Source organism: Peromyscus californicus, unplaced genomic scaffold, assembly GCF_007827085.1.
Source record: "Peromyscus californicus insignis strain IS unplaced genomic scaffold, ASM782708v3 Scaffold_7__1_contigs__length_154581171, whole genome shotgun sequence".
In the NCBI taxonomy this organism is placed as follows: Eukaryota; Metazoa; Chordata; class Mammalia; order Rodentia; family Cricetidae; genus Peromyscus; species Peromyscus californicus.
The window spans coordinates 3492670-3512530 of record NW_026294595.1 but is presented as its reverse complement, the minus strand read 5'-3'; the positions used below and the strand labels follow the sequence as shown (position 1 = coordinate 3512530).

The 19861-nt window shown below is 50.7% G+C and overlaps 1 protein-coding gene and 1 long non-coding RNA gene across 8 annotated transcripts in view; one reads left to right on the top strand and one right to left on the bottom strand.

Annotated features, from left to right (window-relative positions):
* Positions 1–19861, top strand: part of Dab2ip (DAB2 interacting protein) — a 182083-nt gene that overhangs the window by 28871 nt on the left and 133351 nt on the right. The gene's annotated exons all lie outside the window — the stretch shown is intronic.
* LOC128102289 (uncharacterized) lies at positions 14075–19243 on the bottom strand. The gene is made up of 3 exons (XR_008215376.1): positions 18108–19243; positions 15506–15682; positions 14075–15013 (listed from the first exon to the last, which is right to left on the bottom strand). It is a non-coding gene; the product is annotated as an uncharacterized LOC128102289 (long non-coding RNA).

Below are 19861 nucleotides of genomic sequence, written 5' to 3'. Positions count from 1 at the left end.
CCTTCTTTACACTATGCCTTTTCATGGTTTTCCTGCTCACTCAGTGGTGGCTTTGATGTTAGAGATCTTGTCCAGATGATGGAGGGCCTGGGCTCTTAGGCAGGTGGTCCTGGGAGGTCCTTCATATCTTTAGGCTCCTCAGATGTGAGGGGAAGAGGGACCGGGGCTGTTCAGCTAAATGGCTGAACTCTTTTCCAGCCCTGATCTCCCCTAGCATCTCCGAGGATGAGTACCGCATGGGGTCAGGGCCCACATGAAGTTGCTGACTTCAGAATGCAGCAGACTTGCACACACAACACTGGGGTTCCTGAATTAGAGCCAAAGGGAGCGGGGGCTCTGGGACCAGCCCAGCTGGGGTCTCCTCGGGCTTGAGTAGCGTGGGCTCAGAGACCCAGGTGTGAGTGTGGGGCACCTCTGCTTTCCCTCTCAAGTCACCACCTCTCTGTGCCTCTGGCCTTCCCTACTTTTGCCTCTCAGCTTGTGCCCTTGCCCAGTGCTCTGACCTCTTCTAGGAGCAAGCCATCCCAGCCAGGCCCCTCGTACCATGCCTGTACCTCGTGCCTGGGGTGCCCCGCACCAGGCTTCTTGAAGCAGCCTTGTTAGCGTGTCCCCCCCCCCCCCCCCGGCTCTGCCGTGAATCTTGCTGTAGTGCCTGCACCGCAGCATCAGGGCCTAATCTTGGGCTACAGTGCGTGGCTTTGACGTTCCTTCCTGGTCACTTCCTTCTGCTCTTTAGGCTTCCAGCATCGCGGTCTGTTCCTGAGGCTTCCTCTCTGTCACTGTTTGACTGTCCAGCAGGTTATCTCCTAAGTATGAGCTGCCCCTGCTTGGTACTGGCTAGCTTCTGTATCCCAGGCTGGCGGTAGACCCTCTGTGTAGTGGAGGCTTGAACTCCTGATTCTCCTGCCTCCACTTCCCAAGTGCTGGGATTCCAGGCGTGTGCTCTCATGCCTGGCTTATATAGTGCTGGGGATGAGACCCAGGGCTTCATGCATGTGAGGCAAACGCTCCACCAACTGAGCCGCATCCTACCCCTGACTTGCAGTTCCTGTTAATGTGCAGACAGGTCCTTCTCCCAGGGCAAGCCTTCAACTTCCAGGGGTTGTCAGACCCGGGACTTCTCATTGGAGTGCCCGCAGGATGAGTGAGCCCAGCAAGGGTCTTCCTATGCCTGGTGACCACTCACCCAGATTAGCAGTGCCCTGCTGATGCTCCAGGCCCAGAATGTTTTCCTTGCTTCCTGCATTCTAGCAGAGCCAGGCAGCCTCTGTGTCTGCACTTGGGCTGGGCTGACCATTGTTGAAGGACAAACAGATGCTTTGGATTTGTGGACAGATGGCTGTGTCTTCTAAGATGATTCTAGATCTGTTACCTCTGTGTGCATGTGTGGGGTACTGGAAATAGAGTTTGGAACTTTGTATATGGTAGACTCGTGCTCTGCACTAAGCCACTACCCACCTCTCTCACCCCAGTCTTAAACTGCTTTTCAAAAAATTCCTTTCTGGCCTTATGGCATCTAAGATGGACAGGTCTAGAAACAGGTATAGGAGAGCCATCTTGTCAACCCTTCCTGCAGGTTGATCTCATGTCTCAAATGAGAACGGTCCAAACCACCTTTAGACTCAAGAGAACATGTGGGGATTATGAAGGGTCTGCTGGGGTTTGGGGGATTATTCTGGGCTCACAGATGTTGTCCTAGGGACACTGAGAGGGTCACATGACTTTCTAGAATTGTACAGCAACCCTGGGAAGGGTTTGTCTCTTGGTTGGAAGAGGGCTGTGGAGCCCTAGAGGCCAAAGAAGAGGAAACAAAACCACAGGCAGATTTAGGCTAAACACACAGCATTTGTCTCCACCTCCCGGCTTGTGAATTCCATTCATTCAGTGAGACTGGCTTAACCCAGGCCTCCCTCGGTCTCCTGGAGACTTTCTGCTAAAGAAACCAAGGCTCTGGGAAAGGGGACACTGTTGGCTCCCTGAGGCAGAAAGGCGGCCCTTGCACCCCACCCCACCCTCCTCCCATTTTCTTGCTTCCCTCCCGGTTCTCGGTGCACCTCACCAGGGGAAGCTGTTTGCGGTGCTCCAGGAGCACAGCCAGGGTTTGTCCTTTGGGACATCCCTGTTGGGCCATTTTCCAGGCTGTTTTCCTCATGACAGTGAATGCAAGCTGAGGGAGGCCTGAGAGGCTGGACACTGCATGAGTGAGGTGAGGGCTGGGATTGTAGCTGTGTGGTAGAGTGCTTGCCTGGCATGCATGAAGCCCTGGGATCCATTCTCAGTAACTAGCACCCACACAGATGGGGCTGGTGACAGGTAGGAGACCCATGTCCCGAGGGAGGAAGCTCCCATCTTCTTGTAGGTCGTGAGGGCTGGTTCCCATTGAAAACTGTTTGGGATCCTGGAGGGGTAGGTAGTGTTCCATAACTCCCTTGCACAAATTGGAACCCTTGAAGCCACAGAGTCCCTCGTCTTTGCTAATGAATGTTCTTTTCAGGTTGCCTTACCACTTTACCTATCTTTGCCCCCACAGAGGCCAATTCCCAGTGGTACAGGTGCCTCAGGGTTGGCCCATGTCATGGTCCCAGAGCAGGACTCCACTTACTAGGGAAGGGCCAGGAGGGGCACTGGATAAAGAAATAAGGAGAGGAACGAATGTGGCCTTTCTCAGCATTTGCTGTGATGGAAATATGGCTGTCATGGAAAATACATGACAACTGAGTCCACTAGGAAATGGCTATTTGCCGGGAACAGTGAGGACCCAGCCAGACATAGTGGAAGCTGGCAGCGGTTGGAGCAGAGACCTCAGGGCCTTTCCCGGCAGAGGGACCGCCATCAGCCGTCAACACTGGCTGGCGCTACTTCCAGGAGGAGAGCATTCTTAAAAGGCCCTGTCACCCCGATAGGAATTGGCGGGGTGTGTGAGGGATTTGTTTTTCGGTCAGGATGTGGGGAGTTAAAAATAGACTTCGTAATCCCTTGGGTTCGTGTCACACTTGAGGCTCTGCAGAGCCCTCTGGCTCCATTATCTCCCTTGAGTGGCTTTGTTGCTGCTGTTGAAGTGGGTGGAGGCTGGGCTGCCGGCTTCATGAGTACACAGAAGGGGTGCACCCAGTTTCTTGCTGGACACATACACTGCTTCCAGAAGTTAATGGCAGAATCTGAGTCTGTCCTCAGCAGACTGGAGGAGTGGTGGGCTCACTTGAAAGTGTTCCGCAGAGTTTTCAGCCAAATACCAAAGGTGGCAAGAAGGCCAGTGACGAATCAGGGCTCCAGGGGCCAAGGCTGGCGGGGAGAGCAGAAAGCTGTGACCTGCTAGAGCAGGGAGGGGAAGGTGGTGATGAGCCTGCAGCAGAAAAGTACCGTGAGGACCTTTGATGACGATTGTGGGCTAGGGGCTGCAGTCCACAACTGTAATCTCAAAACTCAGGAGCCTGAGGAAGGTCTGGTCACCATTCGAGTTCTAGGCCAGCCTGAGTGAGATGAGAGCCTGTTCCAAAAACAAAATCAAACCAAAAGACAAAGAAAAGGGGTGGGGTGGGGTGGGGACATTCTCAGTGGCTAGCTTATTCAAGGCCCTGGATTCAGTCCTCAGCACTCAAACAGACCCAAAAGGATTGTGGACATGATATTTTGGGAGGGAGGAGCCTCTGAGGAGCACAGAGCAGGGTGGTGACCTGCGCTAGAAGGAGCAGTGCGGTCTTTAGCGTGGGCACTCCTGTAACACTGTTTTAACATCTGCTCACTTCCTACCCCACCTTGCATCAGGAGATCCATTTTCTGCTGTCCGGGAAGAGCCAGCTTTGGGGAAAGCCTGTACATGAGTTCTCAGCTCTCTCTGGTTTTTTTTTTTTTTTTTTTTTTTTTTTTTTGGTTTTTCGAGACAGGGTTTCTCTGTGTAGTTTTGCGCCTTTTCCTGGAACTCACTTGGTAGCCCAGGCTGGCCTCGAACTCACAGAGATCCGCCTGGCTCTGCCTCCCGAGTGCTGGGATTAAAGGCGTGCGCCACCACTGCCCGGCTCTCTCTGGTTTTTAAACGAGGTGGTCCAGGTTGTCCATCTGTCCGATTCCTGAGGTGGGAGAAGGGAAGCGAGCAGGGGTGGGTTTCTTTTCTGCTGGCTGACTCCGGGAACCTCTGCAGGGCGCTGTAATACCTTACACTCTGTTTCCAAGCTTCCAGCCCCCCAGCCGGGCTTGTTTTACTTCGCTTCCAGGCCTGCTTCTCCAGGCTGCCTGCCCAGTCCTCTCCCTCAACACTGCTCTTTCTTCCCCTTCTCAGGGCCCGCACGAGCTCTGCTTCTCCCCAACTCAGCATGGCTGCAGGTGAGCAGGGTGGTGACCACGCAGGGTCTAGTGAACTCCTGACCGCCAGAAATCAGCTGCCCTACTTCTCCTTAGAACCATGGTTAGAGGTCAGGCTGCCCTAAACTTCTCTAAGTTCATGTCTGAACTGGGGTTCAAACCCTGACCTCCAGGCTCCTGCTGGCCCCTGGCTGCAAGGCGAAGCCATCTTAATCTCAGCAACAGGAGCCAGGGATCCCCACCTCTGGAAGAACCCTGGTTTTGCAGCCGTGACTCCTCCTGGGGCTAGAAGCCAAGTCTTTGGGTTCCCAGAGAGGGCTCCTGGCGTCTGTGTGGCTTAGTCACAGGCATGAGCTCACCACTCACCTCTGGATGGGGGAGGATGCCAAGGTTTGGGAACTTTCACTGTGAGCCATTGCTGGTGTGTGTGTGTGTGTGTGTGTGTGTGTGTGTGTGTGTGTGTGTGTGTGTGTGTGTGTGTAAAAACAAACCTGTTGGTTGGGACTTTGTACTTGGCCTGTGACCTGTAGGCCTGGGGAATCCACTGGGGCATAGTAAATATTTGGGCTGTGCCTTCTCATGGCTTCCCTGTAGAGGGGGTCTGTGTCAAGAAAGGGATTAGGTCAGACCTGGAACCTGATGCCAACACTCGATGTGCCTCCTGCTGGCTGTGTGAGCCCAGGCAAGGCACATGATCTCTCAGGGCTGTAATACCAATACCCAGCAGCTTGCACTTTCTGAGCACTTCCTAGAGCCAGGCAGTAGGGCTTCTTGAGCATCAGCTCACTGAGTCTCAACACAGGCTCTGGGATCTTTGGGGCTTGTTCAAGGTCACCAGGTGGAGAAGGGCCAGGGTAGGATTTGAATACAGGTCTTTGTATTGCCACAGCTTATAGCATACAGCTGTGCATTGCTCATCCAGAGCTGTGTGGCAGCCTCGTGAGGGGATGTGGAAGTAGAAGTGAGGTTAATAGACAGGGAAGGGTAAGCAGGAAGGCCTCCTCTTTTTCCATCCCTGTAGCTTGCTGTCTTTGGGGGGAGTTGGTGTCAGTTCCTTGCCCATCTCTATAGCCAGCACTTGGGATGGTATTGCATTTTCCATGGACTGATTGGTAAGGTGTTGGTTTGGAACGGGATCTGTGATGGCCCTTGGAGTGGGGGTAGGGACAGAGCTAACTGCCATGTCCCCACACAGCAGTCTGGGAAGTATTCACAAGTCCCACCCGGAAGTGGGAGTGGATGGTGATCTGGGCTTTGCTCCTGGGCTTGAGACCAGGATACTGTACTCACTGTCTTTGTAACCTCAGTCAAGTCAAAGTTCTCTGTAAATTAGGGACAACAGTGCCTGTTTGTGGGGGTGATTGTTAGGTTCAAAGTAGACATGGAGAGAGCACAGTCCACAGGCACAGTGAACATGTGACAGACACCAGGGCCTCTGCCGGTCACTGCTCTTCTTCCCCAGGGACTTTATTTAAGAAGACCACTTAGAGGTTGGAGGGTACTCTGGACAATGCCTCTTTCCAGCACTTTCTGCCCCAGCAAAGTTCTGGGTAGGACCACCTGAATTTGAAAGATTCTATTTTTTATATAATCTTATTTTTCTTGTAAAATCATATGGGTTGGTTGGAAGGATGGGGTTGTGGGTGAGGGTAGGGTTAAGTCAGCCAAACAAAATGGTTTCCGAATGTGGGTTTCAAGGGAGTGAGTTTGGCAAGTAGAGAAGGGAGTATCGAAGATTCTTTAAGGTGCTTGAAGTTCTGGGTCTGTGTCCACCTTTGTCCCCACTGCTGTGACAGCACCAGGTGGAGAAGGGCCAGGGTATGTGTGGGTCTAAGTGGGGGTTGAAGCCCCCAGCTGTAGGGGAGAGATGGGCGGGCCTAAAGTAGTCTGAGGTTGGCTCTTCACCCCCTTCTCCCCTTAGAAAGAGGGACCTTTAGTGGGTCATACTGTTGGTGTGGACAGTGGGGCAGGGAGGCCAGGGGCCTTCCCAGAGGATGTAGCCTTAAGCCATCCAGGACAGGCCCCCAAACTGCAGCAAGCAGGCTTGTCCAGATTGCTTTTCCCCAGCTGGCCGGGACTCAGCCACCCAGCAGCCTTTACTACTGGGATGTAGAGAGCCCCAGGCCTAACCTGACAAAAGGGACCCTTGAGGACCCCAGACAGGCAGAGAGCCCATTTTATCTTGGGCATGCTCGAGGACAGGAGCAGAGGGGCCTGCAGGAGGAAGGTGGGGACTTGGAATCCTGCTGGCCTTGCCTGTGCCCACAGGCAAGTCGATTCCGTCCCTTTGCCTCAGTTTCCCTCAAATGGCCCCACTTTCATCACTGAGTTGTTGTGATACTTAGGTGAGGTAAGGCTTGCAAAGTGCTTATCAGGGCTGGCCCTGGTAATTATAAACCACCTTGGAAGGGACACACCTCAGCCCCCCTCCCGCCTCCGTCCTCCCTCCTCCTGGATTTGGAGTTCCTGTTTGTTGTTGACATCTGCTTCACCCACGGCAGCGATTTAGAGTATTTATATCCTCACTGGAATTTCTCTTCACATTGTCTAGTTAATTACCTAATTGAATTAAGGCACATAATTTTGCTTCCTTTCCAGTAGGGGGACAGGAAGGGTCTGGTGACTTCTTCCTTCTGATGGAAGTGACTGTCGGGGGTCATGTTTGGGATGATAGTGGTGCCCCCTTCCCCAGGTCTGTGTCCAGGCCCTGTGACTCACCGCAGCCATGCACCAGGAAGCCCAAGTCTTGTTGAGGGTGCTGATGGTTCAGCCACATATATCTCTTTCAGTACCAGCTTCCCATTTGGGAACCCCGTGCTCGCTCGTGGATGGATGATATCCTTTTAAATACTTGAAATGAATGGCCTATGCAGATATCTGGAAAGTGCTGTTCAGTGGGGATATAAATAAAAAAATTAAGGAGGCTTCACATGGCAAGGGATCAGTGACTCCTTTCCACACTGATGGCGCTGGTGGCACTAGCTCTGCACGCTGGCTGTAGGTGGGGAAGTGCAGTGGGTAAGCACGCTGGTCTGAATTGTACTGGAATCCTCGAGTCTCTGCCCTGTTGAATTGTAGCACTCATCTCACTTGGAGAAAGAGCAGAGACCAGGGGAGAGAACTTGAGCACTGTTTCCCACAATGCCTGGCGAGTGCTAAGAGAGACATTATCTTTCAGCCAGGCTCTTTGAGAGGCTGCCACCATTTTCTTTACCCTGCGACTTTCTCCCATTCAGTTTTCCCCCTCCTTGGCAGTTGACAACCAGGTCCCGGCGGGACCAGGCTGTCCCAGTACTGGCCTCTCTTTGGGCCACCTTGTGTCTGCCCACAGATCCCTTCCTCTTTCTTTAGGAACTTATGGAACATGTGCCCTTTGTGAAAGCTTCCTGTGACCTTCCAACTCCCTTTTAATGCCTTGTTCTGTCCTTGTACCCAGTGCCTGACACTACTGTCAGCCTGGTCTGTGTTGTGAATGGTTGGCTGGTAAGGAAAAGGCCACGCTCGTCATGGTCCGTTGTAGAGTGCCAATCTACATTAGTGATTTAAAAGGCTCTGAGAAATCCTACTGCGGCTGACTTTTGTGTATTCCAGAAATCTACAAATCCCGACTAGAGGTCTCTTTCTTCCTGGAATGCCAGCAGGCGAGCTCTGGAGCACTCTTGAAGTGGCACGGTAGGCCACTTCTGTTTATGAAACAGTTGGATGGCATCTCCCCACGTTACAGTTAAGGAAACAGGGGCCTGGAGGGTGTAATAACTGGCTGCAGACACACAAGGGACCTGTTCCTCCATTACCATCTGAGGCCATGGGTGCTCCTTTCTGGGGGGTACCATAGTCAGGGGCGGGAAGGGCAAGGTGTGACAATCGAGATCCTACTCTGGAAGAGCTTCTGTCCTGAACGAGAGGTCAGATCACCGGGAAAACAGAGACCAACTGAACTTGACCCATAACCGAACAGGATCCCAAGACATGAGACTCAAGTGTCCCCTCAGGCCCAGACATCTGGAACTGGCCCTACTTCACCCCACCCCAACCTCTTGGGTCCTGGTGGCTTCATGGGGGTTCCCCTGTAGGAGAAGGTGGCTGGGGCAGGGAGGAGCCTTCTGTTTATCCATGCACTTTCTCTCCCTGCCTTTCTAGGGGAAATGCTTTCTTTTCAATTCTGCTTTTATTATTTGAAATTCTCAAGGGACCAATTACCTGCCAGTGGGAATTACCTGCCATTTTTATTCTAGTGCCTGTCTGCGTGAGTTCTTCCTTGGAGTAATTGATTTGGGAAATTCAGAGCTACTGAACGTTGTCTTAGGAGAGCATGCTGGCGCAGAGGCAGGGATTACCGGTCAAGGCCTTTCTTAGTCAAGGCGTTATTGCTGGCAGCTGCTGACAGAGGGGCCAGAATGGAGACTGTGGATAATGCATTTTTTAGACCTGGAATTCCCCCTCTTACCCTGAAGGTACGTAGGTTGCACAGCACTCTCTTGACTGGACCCGGGTCAGGTCGGCTCAGGAAAATGATGGGAAAGGCAGCAACAACTCCCATGCTCTTCAGGGAGGGCCCTGCTGGGCATTGGTTCTGGCCTGACCTTGGTCTTGGCCCTTTCCATCTGTCCCCCAGGAGACCGAGGAGGACCCGGGAGAGCTCTGAGGAAAGCAATTGTTTGAAGGAAACTTGACCTCAGTTTCTGGGCAGACCCACATGCTTCATTGGACTCAGGGCTGGAGGCATGGTAGTTCCTTGGGAGGGGAGGGCAGACCATTACCCCTGGCTCCACAGGGAATGGGTAGGGCTTGAAGCCTGGCCCTCAGTGGGGAGCTCTGCCATGCTGGAGAGTGGAGTTCCTCTACAGTCTGTCCCTAGCTAATAGCCTTGCCTTTGCGCTGCTGTGAAGAGCTTGGGGTGTGAGCTCTTCACCCCATCCTCTCATGGTCCCATGAAGGGGGTCCTGTGGCTCTTTCTTCCTTCTCTCTCCCCTTCCTCACTGACAGACAGGACCCTGCAGGCCCAGGAGGTCCTGTTCCTCTCACAGAGAGCATCTTCCCTCGTGTGGCTTGGAGACTGTGACTCCCTTCATGGACTTTGGCCTGCACATCACATGCTGTTGGCACCCTTTTTTTTTTTTTTTTTGTGACAAGGTCTCTCTGCAGAGCCCTGGCTGTTTGGAACTCACTAACTTACTATATAGACCAGCTTGGCCTTGGATTCCCAGAGTGCCGGGATTAAAGGCATGTGCCACTACGTGCAGCCTGGCACCCCTACTTTACAGACAAGGAAATGGAGGCCCAGGGTAATTTTTGAGGAGCAGGAGAGGCCTCTGGGTTTCCTGATGTAGGTCTCCTGGAATCTTGAGTGCGTCCTTGGGGGGCGGGGCAGTTTCTCTGGCTCCATTTGTCTCTCAACTGGAGTTGGCACCATGCCTGGTCACCTGAATATGTGTCTATCCAGCTTCTGGACGGGGATTTCTGAAGTCACAGAGACTCCTGGGAACTCAGGGGCCTTTGTCGCCCTGAGACACCACTCAACTCAAGTGCCCAACTCAGTGCTTACATGGGGGTTCTCAAGGGCTTCTGCCACCAGAGGCCAAAGCACCCTCCAGTCAGCTTGCCAGACTCTTGTCTGTCGTCTGTCTGTCTGTCTGCCACTCTCTCTTTGCTTCCCTCTTCTCCCAACTCTATTTCTCCACTGAGCTGGGGGCGGAGGGGTGTGTGTGTGTCATAGTGTGAGTGATGTTCCTGCCCCCAGGAGGGGTGTGTGTGTCATAGGGTAAGTGATGTTTCTGCCCCCCAAATAAAGGGAGCAAATAGGCAAGAACAAGAGACGCAGTTTCAGAATGGTGATTAGATTTGGGGCTAGAGCGATGGCTTAGTGGTTAAGAGCACTTGCTGCTCTTGCAGAGGACCAGGGTTCATTGCCCAGCACCTACATTCTGCTTTACAACCATCAGTAACTCCAGTTCCAGGAGATCGGATGCCCTCTTCTGACGTCCGAAGGCACCAGGCACACATACAGTGCACACACGTACCTGTAGGCAAAACACTCGTAAGATAAAAAACAAAAACAAAACAAACAACCTTAAAAATAAGTAAATTTTAAAATTAGTGATTAGATTCAATGGGTATATGTAGAAACACCCCTCCCCCCACATTGGGAATTGACACCATGGACACCGTCAGCTGAAATGCTCCCTGGTATCTATAAATTAAAGGAAACAACCTCTCTTGCATAGAATGATTCTGCAGGTGTGTCTTGGCTCAGCAGGGGAGGGTGGCATTGCTGGAGTCCTAGCCTGGTGGTAGAGTGGCAGGAGGTGGGGCATGGGCTGTGGATAAATTGTGCTGTTGTACATGTGCTTTTAAGCAGGCTGGGGAATGTCGCTCAGTGGGGAAGCGTGTTTACTGACAGCATGCCACAGGCCCTGAGTTCCACCTCCAGCACAGGGGTGGGGTGGGGAAGTGCTCTTAAGGCCTGAAAACATTTGAGTCAGAACTAAATAATGTTGCAAGATTCTTTCTGCCTCAACACTGGTGCTTGGAAGCCCAGAAACCAGACTGTATCATCCTCTAGATCCAGGAAATAACCTGCTGGTCATGATAGTGCACACCTGTAATCCCAGCTCTTGGGAGGCAGAGGCAGGAGGATCACTGCAAATTGAAGGCCAGCTCAGTTTATATGGTGAGCTTTACTCCCTCAGGGCCATCTAGTGGGCTCTGTCTCAGGAAAGAAAGAAGTGGTCTGTAAGGGGCTGGTGGAGGGAGACCCTCAGAAGAGGTGGCATTCTGAGGACACCAGGGATACCTTTGAGTCCTCTGATTGTGACAAGTGTGAGATACTGTCTGGGATGGCATAGTCTGTATCTATCTGCTGGGTACTGCTATGCTTCACATCTACAGACTTTCCTACTGGATTACATAAGGCCAAGCTTTTCTTTGTTTGTTTTTGTTTTTCCAGATAGGGTTTCTCTGTGTAACAGAGTCCTGTCCTGGAACTTGCTTTGTAGACCAGGCTGGACTCCAACTCACAGAGATCCTCCTGCCTCTGCCTCCCGAGTGCTGGGATTAAAGGCGTGAGCCACCACTGCCAGGCAAGGCCAACCTTTTGAGAGAGGAGATATTGGAAACTGAGGCAGAGTTTAGGATTTTTTTTCTTCTTAGGAAAGGTTTGCTGAGAATTGAGCCATCTTTACACTTGGGTAGACTGGCGTGGTCCTGATCATGACTTTATGAACTCTGGTAGATCACCTTTGGTCTCTGAAATCCCATTGTTAGTGATTGGATCCTTTGACTTAAACTCAGCCCTTTCTGGCTTAGGTGTGAAGTATTGATAGGACAATGAGTGGTTATCTTATTGACTTCTAAACCACTGTGGGTTGGAAGTAGTTTGATTTTCTCCCATGACAAGGCCCCTAGAAGGCAGGCCCCCATTGTGGGCAGGGTGTAAATAGAAGGAGTTCAACAGAGGCCAGGATTTGGAATCAGAGTTGGCCGGGCTGTGTATCACTGTGCTTGCCCCACCCTGTGCGCTAAATTTAAACAGTCAGAAACTGTAGGCATCAGATCCTTTTGGTGGTCATTGTTTTGAACAAAAACTAAAGGTCCTTTCCCTCCCCCCCCAATGTCCCTCCCCCAGCCTTCCAGACCCTTCCGCTCAGATGGGAGGCTCCTACTCCTGGTCCAGCTGCTAGAGGAAGTTGTTGGATCCCAGGCCAGACTCCCCTTCCTCTTACCCTGCCCAGCTGGAGGCCTGGCTGTGTCTTGGCCTGGTCACCTCTGGCTCCTAGGAGTGTGGTGATACATTGTGTACCCTCATAAAATATGCCTGAAGATCAGAGAGACAAAGCCACCTCTTACCTCTAGGACTCCTCAACCCGAAAAGCCTTTAGTTCCTATGTCCTCACGCCTTATACCTTTCTTGCTGGGGTTAAAGGTGTGTGACTCCCAAGTGCTGGGATTAAAGGTGTGGCCACCACTGCCTGGCTCTATTTCTCTCTTAGACTGAGTCAGTCTCATGTAGTCCAGGGTGGCTTTGAACTCACAGAGATCCAGACAGATCTCTGCTTCCTCAGTGCTAGGATTACCACCACTGCCTGGCCTCTGTGTTTAATCTGGTGGCTTGTTCTGTTCTCTAATCTTCAGTCAAATTTTATTAGGTTACACAATAGATCACCACATAGGAGACCTTTACCCACAGACCAGGTAGCAAACCCTGGCCACCCTCCGCCCCCAGCCCCTTTCTAAGGTGGTTAAAAGGCATGTGGGCTCAGCTGAGCATGATGTTCTCTGTTGACGTTCCCATCTGCAGAAGTAGCCCCTTGGCTTTCTGGAGGCATCTGTAGCTGGCTAACATGCATCAGGCCTTTAGTTCAAGGCCTGTGGGGCCAAGGGAGCATACGACATGGGAACTAACATTGTGGTGTCGTGCTCGGTCAGGCAACCTCTGCAGGCTGGGTACCACCTACAGATGACTGCTTGCTTTCCCAGCCACTGCTCCCTTCATCTCTCACATGCCTCTCAGTTCATATATCCTGACACCGAGGGTCCTCCTCTGGTGCCCTCTTCTCCTCTTCCAGCCCTCGCCTGGAAAGTCTGTTCATGCCCAGGGTGCCAGAGTCCCTGAGTCCAGACTACTCCTACTCTTGCTTCTAAATTCCTTCTACCAACCCACCCTCTGAAGTCCAGATGGTAAGAAGTGATGCCCGCCTCAGTGCCCTCAGAAGTCTGTAGCTTCCCCCTGCAGACCACTTCCTCTCCTCTGGACAGCTCCCCTCCTGCAGGTGGAGTGTCACTCACTGCTCTGCCCCAGCCAGGGAGTTTCCCATCTTCCTGTCCGTCCTTCCTGTCACTGCACACAGCTAGTTTCCACTGGGCGCCATCTCCTGCACCCCTGTCCTGCCCTCACTGCCCATTGGGGAATAACCCAGCCTTAGCCTCCTCTCAAGTGGCTAGGTCCCCATGCCCCTCAACAGCTCCAAGGGAACTTTGCAAGTTTTGGTGGTCATTCGACTGCTCAAAGATTTTGGGGGGCACCTGTGTTCACTGGTGGTGGTTTCTACCACTCAGCTAATGTTTAGGTGGTCTGGTTCCACTAGGGGACCTCGTTCCTCAGCTCCTTCCTGCAGTCCCTGGACACTGAGGTTCAGTGCCCCCATGTTTTCAGAGTTCTCTTGCCTGCAAAGCTATCTACCTCCTGCCTTCCCAAAGCCAGCGGGGTCAGCGGAAGTACAGGTCCTCTCAATCCAGCTCCTGCCCACAGCCAGAAGAACATGGCTGTTTACATTTCTTACTCACCCTTTGGGTTCTTTCTGCGAGAACTTTCCTTATGGACTCTGTATGATTTATAGTCTGACTGATTAAGCTGAGCCTGCATAGTGCCTGACCTGATGAGGAGGGCCACCTCCTAGGCACAGGGTAGGTACCTCCACAATGGCGGTGGTGGTGGTGGTGGTGGTGGTGGTGGTGGCGGCGGCGGTGGTGGCTTGAAGCAAATGGTTATTGGGTCCTACCACCTTCCACAAGGCTGAGCTCTGCCTTTCCAGGCTCACATGTGGAAGGAAAGCCATGTGGGCATTGTCAGATGGTCTGGGCCCCGTGCTCAGTGTCCCTTCTGCTTACAGTTGGGGCCTCCACTGTTATGAATTTACATGGGGGACCCCAGGATATCCCAAATATGCAGGGAAACATGCTGGCATGTGGGGCAGATGCAGTGGCAGGCTGGCAGGCGACCTACACCATGTGGGCATGGTGGCGGGGTGGCTGATGGACATTAATACCCAGGCGCTGCATCCGTGCAGAAATGGTTTATTGTAATAGAGAGATGAAGAGAAGACAGGAAAGAGGGAGAGAAGAGAGAGGGGAGTCAAGGAGTGCACACCTCGTGGGAGGAAAAGCAGAAGAGAGGGAGGAAGGGGAGGGACCCCGAAATGAGGTTTTTATGTCAGGATGCAGGGCGGCGCCAAGGGGCAGGTCAGAATACTAACATTCTTCTGTTTTGATTACTATAAAAAGTTGAGTTATGGATAGCGAGTGGAGGAACAAGGATGCTGAATTCCCGACACTGCTTCAAGCTGACAAGGGGCAAAGTGGGGAGGGGAAGCCGGGGTCACGCATGGTGGGAGGCAGGAGTGAAGAAGCACAGTTGGCTGTCATTGTGGAGCTCTCAGGTATGGAGATCTCAGGCACGGGGATATCTGTTCCGTGAGGTCGCTAGGAGAAAAAATAGATTGTTATCATTGGCCTCATGAGCTGGGCTAGCCACGGGAAGAGTGACAACTGCCAGAAAGAATGGACGGAGAAGTGCCCTGGTGTACAGAAGAGGCAAGGGTGAACAAGTGAGACATGAGAGCGAATACGCCCTTTATTGGGGCATCTTGGAAAATCAGGCGTTGCTGGGCAGGTGCCTGCCTGAGCCTGGAGAGGTGGCACCGGCAGTGAAGTGAGGGATGACATGTTCTTCAGGAGTTCAGGAGCCATCACATCTGTCATTTCTCTGGAGGTGGTGTGCATCCATCCCAGTTGGTGTCCTTGGAGCTGGCGCCAGCTGGTGCAGGGGCTGGCATGTCTGGGGAGCCCCTTGGCCCAGGCAGGAGGAGGGAAACTGCAAAATCTGCTTGAAAATGGGCGAGGTCAAAACAGGCTCTGGAGATTGCTAGTTCTCATCAGACCAGATTCTTGATATAGTAGCAGAACTTTTCCCAGGAGCCTGTAGATATCTGTAAGACAGCTGGAATAGATTTTTATCATAGCAAAAGGGTTAAAAATCCATTTAAGGACTCTTAAGAACTCTTTGTAGTCAATGTTCTATCAGTTTATCAAAGCTGTATTTATCAGAATTAAAACTTTGTACCTCTGGAGTTATATCTGAAATCAGTCTATCCTGTACCATGAAGTCTGTGAATGAGGCATACCTGTCTGTAATTTGAGAGCATATATATATATATATATATATATATATATATATATATATATATATATAATCTTGGGATTGGGGCTGTTAAACTGATACCCTAGTCATCAAACATTGTCAGATCTGAAAAGGATAAATTTAAGAAGAAGTGAGACAGACAGCTTTCCAGCTACCTAGGCAGCAATCCCAAGTCTCTCTGTGGTCACTGAGGGACGGAAGTCCCAAAGGCAGCACTTGTTCAGCTGATAAGCCCAGAAGATCTGACAGATTTTTTTCCTGTGGAGTAGAAATTTGGGGAGGTCATCTTACCTGTCTTGGCAGAGAGGACAATCGACCCCCATTGTTCCTCTTATTCACAGTCTGGACAGGATGTCAGCTTCTCACTGCATGGCCGGCCTTGCCGTGAGCTTCTGGGTGGAAGTTCTTCTGTGGCTGTCCATCTTCTTGGAGGGGATACAGGATGCTGCCAGGAGCTGACATGTCTCTCTGTCAAAAAGCTTTTGTATTAAATGCCATATTCTCAGATCTCTACAGGTATTTGAGGACTGGGGGAACAAAATCTATTAAATGTATATATGTAACTTTGAGAGCATATATATATGTCACAGCCCAATGAAGTCAGCAAGGACAGGGAGGCCTACGTTCTTAGGCCTAAATAGATCCTGAGCAAGGAGAGACATTCTCTAAGCCATTGGCAGTGATATCTGAATCCACCACCATTTTTAATGCCCTGTAGTTGTAGTTCTGATTCCTGAGTACAGCCAGACTAGAATCCTGAATGACTTACACAGAAATAATTATTTCTTAAGCTGTCTCCTGAGAGGGCAAAGAAGAAACAGAGGAAACGAGAAAAGGGGCTTGAAAGTTAGGTATGGCCCAACTCTGAAAAAAAGAAAAAGACCCTCTTGGTGGACTCTATGCCAGGGCCTGCATCCCTAACCTAGCCCTCCAGCCTGTCCTGGGAACAGGGAGCACAGGACGACATATTCTCCATAGCTGCTTCAAGCTGAAATGGGGCACAGGTGGTCAGGACCCAGGCATGTGATCATCTGACCTAGCCATAGAGAAAGGGAATAATTATGTTTGGCTAGACTGATCTGCATTGGCCTTCATCAGGTCATGTCTCACAGGTTTAAGTCAGTAGCCAATGCCTGGATATGTCAGTCAGCCAGATGGAAGCCCGCTGAAACAGACATAGACGAGAGATAAGAGTTAAAATTTTGCCGGGTGGTGGTGGCTCATGCCTTTAATCCTAGCACTCAGGAGGCAGAGCCAGGTGGATCTCTGTGAGTTCAAGGCCAGCCTAGGCTACAGAGTGAGCTCCAGGAAAGGTGCACAGCTACACAGAGAAACCCTGTCTCAAAAAACAAAAAAAAAAAAAAAAAAAAAGTTAAAATTTTACAAACAAGAGTTACAATTTTATGAATTTATTTGGAACCTCTTGGCCCATAATCTTAATGATTGGGAAAGGGATACCAGGAGGGAGAGAAATACCATCCTTAGGAATAGACGTGTGAGGAAACTCATTTATCTGGAGCTCCTTTGACCTCTGTGAAGTGGATCCAATGGCTTCTTTTGACCTCTGAGGCTTATATGAGTTTTTATTTTATAAAAGGAGATAAAAGTTTAGATAACTTAGTATTATTAGTCAGTACTGAAATCCATATCGTAGAAGAGCAGACAATGAGTATCTGCAAGACAGCAGAAGTAGACTCACACCCTTGAGCTCTAGCGGAATCACAGATTTGTGTTACAAAATATGTGTAACTGGTATTTATATCCTGAATCATTTATCAAGAGACCTAAAATCTGCTCCCAAGGAAAGGTTCAAGATCTCTCAAATGTCTTCTTGCAATATCAAAAATAAAGTACATGGCATTTAAAAAAGATTTAAAATCTCTTAAGCATTATTATTGCTACATTATCCCAGCATAGGAGTGTGATGCCCCTGTCCACAACTGAGTCAGGAAGTGACCTTTTGCTGCCCTTAGTCAAGATGGTGGTGAGGTCATATGACCTGTTTTGACCTTATTTAAGATGGCGGTGGTGGCGCACGCCTTTAATCCCAGCACTTGGGAGGCAGAGGCAGGCGGATCTCTGTGAATTCGAGGCCAGCCTGGTCTCCAAAGCGAGTTCCAGGAGAGGTGCAAAGCTACACAGAGAAACCCTGTCTCGAAAAACCAAAAAAAAAAAAAAAAAAAAAAAGATGGTGCCTTGATCTCGTGATTGCCCCATCAAATATGGCACCTGACCACGTGTTCATGTCATTTTTTTCCCCCCAAAATAAACTGAGCAGATAAGGAACAGATAAATCGAAGCATTTAAAAGTCAATCAGAAGGAAATATAGATGGCCATATTAATCATACATTTCCATTCGCACATAGGAACTAGACTTTGTGAAAGAAAGGCAGAGAAAAGTTTTTTTGGGAAACTTTTACAGTTAATGCATTGGAGCTTGGAGGCTGTGCTGTGAAGGGGATCAGGAAACAGAGTAGCAGTGCAGCCGGGCGGGAAAGAGGGACCCTCTGGGCTGCAGCATGGTTAGAGCAGCTGCAGCAGGGGAACCACACCAAGCCATGGGTCCCAGCAGTGGTGGGGGTGGGGGACCGAGGCTCATTTCCCACGGTGAGGTATAAGGCCCAGCAGACTGACCTCCAGCGTCTCAGAGGGTCAGCGAGGGCCAACGAAAGGCACAAGACAGCCAATGGACCGTTGTAACCAAGGCTGTGGGCCGTAGAATCGAGTGGCAACAGGCCGTCTCCATATGCTGTCACATAGGGACAGGGGCCCAAGGGCTTAAAGCCCAAAGAAAGACATGTGGCGCCGGCACCACAATTGAGAGACGAGCGAATCCTCAGTTGTGGGAAAATGGCCAAAAGGGAGGCTTACCGAAGGGGGAGGGGGGCTTACCGATTATGCCGGTGTTGGATGAAGTGAGTGTTGAAGGTTCCAGGGCTCCTAGTGTGTCTCAGACTGCCGGTGGGCAGGGGAAATGCGCCAGGAGGGCCTCTGCTGAGTCACTAGCACCAATGCGTCACTAGCACCAATGCTATAATATATTGCACAGGGACCCTGAGGGTATCGCGCATACAGGGAAACATGCTAGCATGCCCTGCAGATGCACAACCCAGGCGCTGCATCCATGAGGAAATGGTTTATTATAATAGAGAGATGGAGAGAAGATAGAAAAGAGGGAGAGAAGAGAGAGGAGTCGAGGGTGCACACCTCGTGGGAGGAAAAGAAGAAGAGAGGAAGGAGGCGGGCCTTTCTCCAAAATGAGGCTTTACTCAGGACGCAGGGTGGCGCCAAGGGGCAGGTCAGCATACGAACTGGTTTTCAAGGGGCGGGTGAGAATATTAACATCTATCCCAGCTTACCTCTCTGCTGGGAGGTGAGATTTTCCCTTCTCCGGGCAGGGCCGGGCGTATAAAGCAATGTGAATGAAAGCAAAACAGAAGCAGACAAGTAAGAATTAACAGATGTCAGTTGTTAATGGCTTTAAAACATCACCGCTCCCCAACCCCAAACCCCAGGAGGGACACCAAATGGTTACTTGACCCCAGAGAAGAGGTCATTTTGATCGGGAAGAGTGACAGTCCCATGGGTTGTGAAGGGAGTGGACGAGGAAAATGCTTCCCAGGGCCACTGACTTCTGCTGACTTTGGTTTTTAGGGGTTTTCTAGGGGTGAGAACAGCCCTGCTTCACCAGGGCTTGGGAGTTAACTCTTAGTAAGCAGGGTTATGGGGTCCTCAACCTTGTCTCCCTTCCTTATCCCTTTTCCTGGACCCCTGTCTGCCACATCATGTTCGACAGCAGTCTTTTTGGGGAGGCACCCTGACCATGAGTCAATAAGAATCGAACCAGCCAGGGACAGGTATACTCCTGTAACCCTAATATTTGGGAGGCTAAAGCAGGAGAATCATTAGTTGGAGGCTAGCCTAAGCTACATGGGGAGTTTCAGGCCAGCCTAAGCTACATGGGGAGTTTCAGGCAAGCACAGGCTTCAGAGACCCTGTTTGAAAAACAAACAAACTAAGAAAAAAATAAAATAAATAAAAAGACAGTGGCCCTTCTGCATTTAGTCTCTGCATGAAACTCTCTGCATGATTTTTCCCTTGTAACTTGCACACATAAACACACACACACACACACACACACACACACACACAAATGTCTATATTTATATTTGCCTAGGGATTTTTTCTTTATTTACAAAACACTAACCAAATCCCCATGCAAATATATATACATATATATGTATATGTATGTATATATATATACATGTATATATATCTCCATCCAGCACACTATTTCGTACATGCCATTTCTCTCTTAAATATACTTCAGGTTTAGTTACTTTTCCTGATTGAAGTCCAAAATGAGTTTCATCTGTATGAACACAGGATGGTAAGAAAACCATTTATTACTTTAAAACATTTTCCTCTCCTTAAGGAAAGGAATAGAGAGGCAGAGTTGGGGTAGATTGAGCCAGCCTCCCCACCACAGCCACAGAGTAGCTCAGAGTTCCATGGCCCACACCAGGACCCTTCGGTGCACAGTAGCTGCTCTGGCTTCTCACGGCTTGTTTCTGTATTCCCGCTGGGATGGAAGCTCTAGAGGCCCCTCTCCGCCTGACTTTCTACCTGTCCACGATTCTCGGTAA